Source organism: Epinephelus lanceolatus, chromosome 17 (assembly GCF_041903045.1).
Source record: "Epinephelus lanceolatus isolate andai-2023 chromosome 17, ASM4190304v1, whole genome shotgun sequence".
In the NCBI taxonomy this organism is placed as follows: Eukaryota; Metazoa; Chordata; class Actinopteri; order Perciformes; family Serranidae; genus Epinephelus; species Epinephelus lanceolatus.
Window position 1 is genome coordinate 17,617,796 of NC_135750.1, and position 6,195 is coordinate 17,623,990.

Consider the following 6,195-nt stretch of genomic DNA (forward strand, 5'->3'; position numbering starts at 1 on the left):
GCTATTCATAAACATTTAATAAATGGGTTATAACACACTATAATGTAGTTATAAGCCAATATAAGGACATTTGTAAGTGTTAACTAATATACACTATTTGTTAGCTATCAAAACTTCCTCTAAAAAGACATATATTATACTACTACAAATATGCTGAACAGTGTCTTCATTCAGTATCAATGTCTGGATGCCCACAAGAGGACTGTATAAACATGTAATACATGATTGATAACACACTATAATGTAGCTATAAACAGACATATATTTTATATGATATTGATATGTTTGTGGGCACCCAGTGGCGGATCTTCCTATAGGGCGCTACCCAAAGGGGGCCACCCAGAGCCACCCCTCCAGCCAAAAAACACTGATATACAAAATAAATAAAACCTAAGGAAAATGGTGGAGTAGAGTGTATGTGGAGCCAATTAGAGGTGAAGTAAATAAAAAGGCAAAAGCCACCCGGGACACATTACAAAAACAATAAAAGGGAATTTTGCAAATTTGCACATACCATATTTTTTATTGTTGGTGATTTATCATAACTGTTTGTTAGCTAAGTTGTTTCTTAGTGTTGATTTCTCTTGTTCTTTTTAGTAATAGGCTAAATACATTAATAATCATAATCGACATCTGGATGCCCACAAGAGGAGTTCTAGTTGTTGCTGCACTTAAAGGCTGTATATAAACATGTAATGAATAGTTTATAACACTCTATAATGTAGTTGTAAGCAGACATAAACACTTATTAATATATTTGCTGGTACCCAGTAGTAGATCTTCTTATAAGCAACACAGGCAGCTGTCTAGGGCGCCACCAAGATGATGCCACCGTGAAATTTTTTGCACATAAAATATTCCCTTATTGTTTGTTAATTTTGATAATTGTTTGTTAGCTAAATTGTTTATTTGTGTTGATTCTTGTTACTAATTAATACAATACAGTTACTAGATATTAATAATAAGAGTAATGATAATAGGGAGGGCGCCATGGGGGGGTTGCCCAGGGTGCTGAGTGTGATTGGTCCGGCACTGTAGGCACTCACGTTATCATATTAGTGGATAAAACACATTAGTAATAATGTAAAATATGTCTTCAGAGAAGAAACTGTAATTGTTAGCAAATACTATATATCCATGAATTTAGAAAAAAATGTCCGTATATCTGTGTTCAGCTACATTTTATTGTGTTATAAACCACTGATTACATGTTTATATACTGCTTATAATTGCCACATAGGGGTTGTGGGGGTGGGGGGTTAAAGTCACCAATTTTTCTAAGTACATATTTTCTAATTGTCCTTATCTACCACATATACATTGAAAATTGAATTCAAATTAGGATGCAATGTGAGGCAAAGTTTCCAATCATGCTGGGAGCCCCGCAATCTCTTTCTCTTCACTTGAGCTCATTTCTCCACTAATGACTTTGCCCTCTGATGCAAGCCAAGGGATCATCAAAGGTCCTTGAAACAAAAAGGGAAATATAGCAATTACTGGGACTTTCATCGGCAAGAAAGAGATTAAAAACCCCGTGGTTGTATAAGCACCCGAGAAGCAAACCGAGATCTGTTTCACTATTAAATGTATATTCAAGCACTTCACTGCAGACGTTATTCATCATCAACGTGTTCTTCCTTTCACCATCCTCATTCTTCCTCTTTTTTTTTTTTTTTCTCCATGCATGATAATAGAATCAAATGTATTATGTATTACTAATCACATGATAAAAGCCTGTGGTGCTAGTAACGCATGTAGATTCCAAAATGCAGTGCATGTACAAGAAAAGTCATTGCCTTTTTAACAGTGGCCTGAGGGAATGAAATTGTCCCTTAGCCTCCATAACCATTGACACAAAAGGTCCCCAAACAATTTCAAATTACTGCTTTATTTCTCTCTCTTATATAATCCACCCACATTATTAAATCTACCACCTTCTGGGACTTTACTGATACAATAATATTACAGTGCTAAGATGTTTACATTCGAGACCGCCAGCTTTCCTTGTTATAAACATGTATGCCCTTAGGACTTGTACAATATGTATGCATACTACTTGGCCTAAATGAGGCACAGGTCATTTTGTTTTTAAGAGGGGTCAATATTACCTCAAGCAAGGGGCCAAGGCCAACACCGGAACCTGACTGAGCAGAAAATGGCTCCTGATACTCACAGATGAGATCTATTATACATTAAACATGCTTGTAAATATTCACTAGTCAGACCATTCAAATGGAAAATATGGTTTAGGTCAAAGGTCTATGAAAATGTTGTCTCCAGAGGAAGTCCCCCTAGAATAGAGGCAATGATGATAACAGGGAGAAACACCCATAGGGGACTGGGGAGAACATTAAGAGTTGTTTTACATGTTTGACTGTGGGACAGCGATGATACCGGGGAGATAAATGATGGGCACTTATCAGACTGGACTGACCTAGAGTTATGTACCATGGCTAATGGAATGTAACACTCCCATCAATTACACGCAGCCAGGCTGGATTACAATGAATTAATGTCCAATAAAGTTTCCTAAATAACTCTGTTCAAGCATTTTATTAGCATTAAGGATAAAAAAAACAATTACCAGAACAGGTAGGCTTTGTGAGCACCATAATGCTTATTGAACTCTATGAATAGCAAAGCACCAGAGGTACAGAATAATACGTGGACGTCAGTTTTATTAGCGGTTTGTCTCGCTGACAGGATCACATGGCTTGAAAATTATTTCATCATGTTCAAGTCCAACTGTGGGACTACGGTGTTATCTTCTATTTTTGTCTCTCTCTGCCGTATATTTCAGAGGCCAGGAACAATGTAGTCTGACAGACATATTCTTTATGAGGGGCTCGTGGCCTCTCTAATTTGACACAGTTGTCAGAGATAAAGCTCCTTAGAGAGTGTGGCCATGCTCTGGGTAAGAATGGGGATTAAATTAACACCCCCACCTTCACATCCTCTGACCCCAATACTGGAGAATAAAACATACATGGTGACTCACTTCCAACACCCCACATCTCCCTTCCAACTTCATCTCTGAGTGTGTTCAATTTTATTGCTAAATAAAACAATAATGTAGCGCTCTGCGTCTTAATGCTGAGATCTTTCTTTTACAGCGGTTCTGCAAATCAAACAAGAATGTGCATGGGATGCAATTAAATATAAACACAAAGATAATTTTGGCAATCTCAATCAAATGTGATTATTTTATGAAGAAGCAATCCTGTTTATCAACAAGCATCTTTACTGTAAATGTGGCCAGCGAGGGTAAAATGACATTCCAAACAGCTTACACAGTGTAACAATACACTCCCTCTCCTTGGTAGTTTCCTATCAAATGACCCGAGCACGTAAAATCAAATCAACACTGGAATGGATCATATCAAATTCTAATGAAAACATAATGTGCTCTTAAAATGTGTGTTGGCCCGGCAGCCAGTCATCCAGAGAGTCTCCCCCAGATGACGTGATGAATAGGGAACACTGATGGAATATGCATCAAAGTCGAGCTCATGATTTATGTAATAGCAGTCACTTGGACACTGATTAGCTGCTCTGTCAAGCGTGTAATACGAGAGGCACAACCCCTGGTTTATCAGTCATTTATCTGAAGTGCGTCCTGATATTATCACTGGATCCTAATGTCATCATTATGCCGCACAGCATGTGCGGGCCAGTGTGTCATGGTGCCGGCGACACTGCCTGTCAGGAGTTCAAGCCTCTTCATTTGCAAAGTGCTCAGACATTCATAGCACTATGTCAACAGTAAAATAGAGAAGCCACATCACATCAGAGATGGAGGGACACAGGCACACAGGCACACTAAATAAGTGGGCACTAGAGGGTACAGAGAGATTTTGTCACGTCTTTGTGATTGCGGCATTGCTTATACGATGATCAGGCTAATTCTTTTGAGAGGAGTGGAATAACAAAGTGTCAAAGTAAAAAGAACAAAATAACAGGTTGCCTTTTTCATGCTTGCTTCATGGTTTGATTTAGAGGAACAGACATAACATCTACTGTACACTGGGTATACACAATGAGAACACCCAGACCTCCTCGATGTGCAATGTGAGGCCCACAGAGCCATTTCTCCTGATTAAAATGCACACTCACACACACCACTGTGTGAGAGGATGGTGGTTGTTCAGTCTGTCAGGACTTTCCTGCTCTCCTAGAGAATATCTGATATCATAAATGACTTCAACTCCTCCCACGCCAACGTGAGAGTGAGATTGCGAACACAGGAAAAGAGAGCAAGACACAGACAGGCAGTATATGACTGAGCTATGACAATCATACATTACCGGATGGACAAAACGGCTAATAAACAATTTCTGTCATTATGGCAAAAAAGGTTAGGGTTGTTATTCTCACAAACATCTGGTGCTGTACACTAAAAGGAAGCGGTGCAACGTATAAGTCTATCAACACCTCACACAAACAAAAATAGTGAGGGAAACTGAACAGGAAAAAGAGCTCTTTGAGTCTCAAACAAAAGATATCAGCCCGGCTGCCAACACAGACAGGGCACCACACCTTGGCAATGATGCCGCTCACAATCAAAGGAACAGTCGTCATCAGTGCAGCCGTGTTTTTAAAGGATATCTTAAAAAGATTGAAAATATGTGTCATTATGGAAAAACAATCGAGGCTGGAACCTTTAGTATACCAGGTTGTTATGTCACTCACACGCACTTCAGGGTGTTTATAGCTAAAGTATTTCCTGTTTTTAAAATAAATTATTTGCACTTATCAGAATAAATATACATGACTGTACAAACAAAATATAAAATGTGCAAAACAGCTTTGATCTGCCAGCAGTAATTAAAATTAATACACAATAAATATAGGATGACAAAAAGCAAAAGTTGTCTTTAAGTCATTTTAAATTTGCACATTTGAGGCATTTTTTTCCCTCTAAATGCAATAAAGGCAAACGCAAAAAACATCCACTGTGACTGCCACATATGATAATTGTCTGGCCACTGAATGCAGCATTAAAATGATTTCAAACAGTATGGCTCAGAAGATCCAGCAGAGGGGGCTGCTTACTGCAATCATATGCTGATTAATTGAGCTTGATTCTCCCCATGCTGCGAACATAAGTTGTCCCACACTGTAGGCTACATGTTGGTATGTGGGTAAAGGTTACGAGGCTTTATCGAAGTCACCTTTTACCACAGGTAGCCCTTCACATCATTTTTGATGAATATTAAGAAAACAGTGATTTTCTGATTATCCCTCATCAGCCTATATCAAACTAGGTTATGTTCATTTTTATTAATTGTGCATGTTGCTCTCTAATTAGCTAATGAGAGACAAAAAGCAGGTTTAGAGCAGAAAAATGCAAATGACTCTTAGAAAATAGCACAAAAAAGTAAATGGCAAGGCTGAGAATCATCCTTCATTGAAATGTCAGAGATAAATGGCTCAAATGTCACATCAATTAAAACGGGGGACAGTTAGTAGTTCATTAAAGAGAGAGCCATATTGCACCGTCGGGTACCGTTGCCAACCCTTACTATCTGGGGCAGACTGGCAGCGGGTCCAGATGGCACGGAAATCCTCACAGATTTCAAAATGGTCTCTGCAGGGGTGGCGTTTTCTCCCCCGCTCCCACCCTCACCGCTGAGATGGGGTGTGGGCCACAGGCCCACGCCGGCCTACACATTCCAAACGGAGGCATGCAGAGAGCTGAAGGCACCACAGAAATAAAAATAAAGCTGCAGAGGACAACAGACACTTTTAAACAATACATGACTGATGCCACACACTTGCTCATAATGACTGAAATATATGCTTCAGTTAAATCTATGACTGCTCCAGGCAACATAAGGCAACTCCCTCTCTTTTAAACTGCATACAACTCTAATAAAAGGATTGTGCACTGCCCCATGTGTTGTTCATAATAACACGCTGACTTTATTAGTCGGTAATACATAAGGTGTTATTGGTTGTTGGAGTCACATAGGTGTTTTTTTATCCACACACATTACGGCAGGCTGGGACCCTGAAGACCTCACTGTCAGTGGAGATGCAGAATTGGATAAATGTCTCAGCTATACGTGGAAAGATAACAGTGTTTGAAATTAATGTTCAAAATATGCATTATCATATGTTTTTTCCTGCCGTAAAAATATCAAGCAAATCAAATATCTAAATCACTACCATTACTAGTCTTCGGTGAGCTGGGGA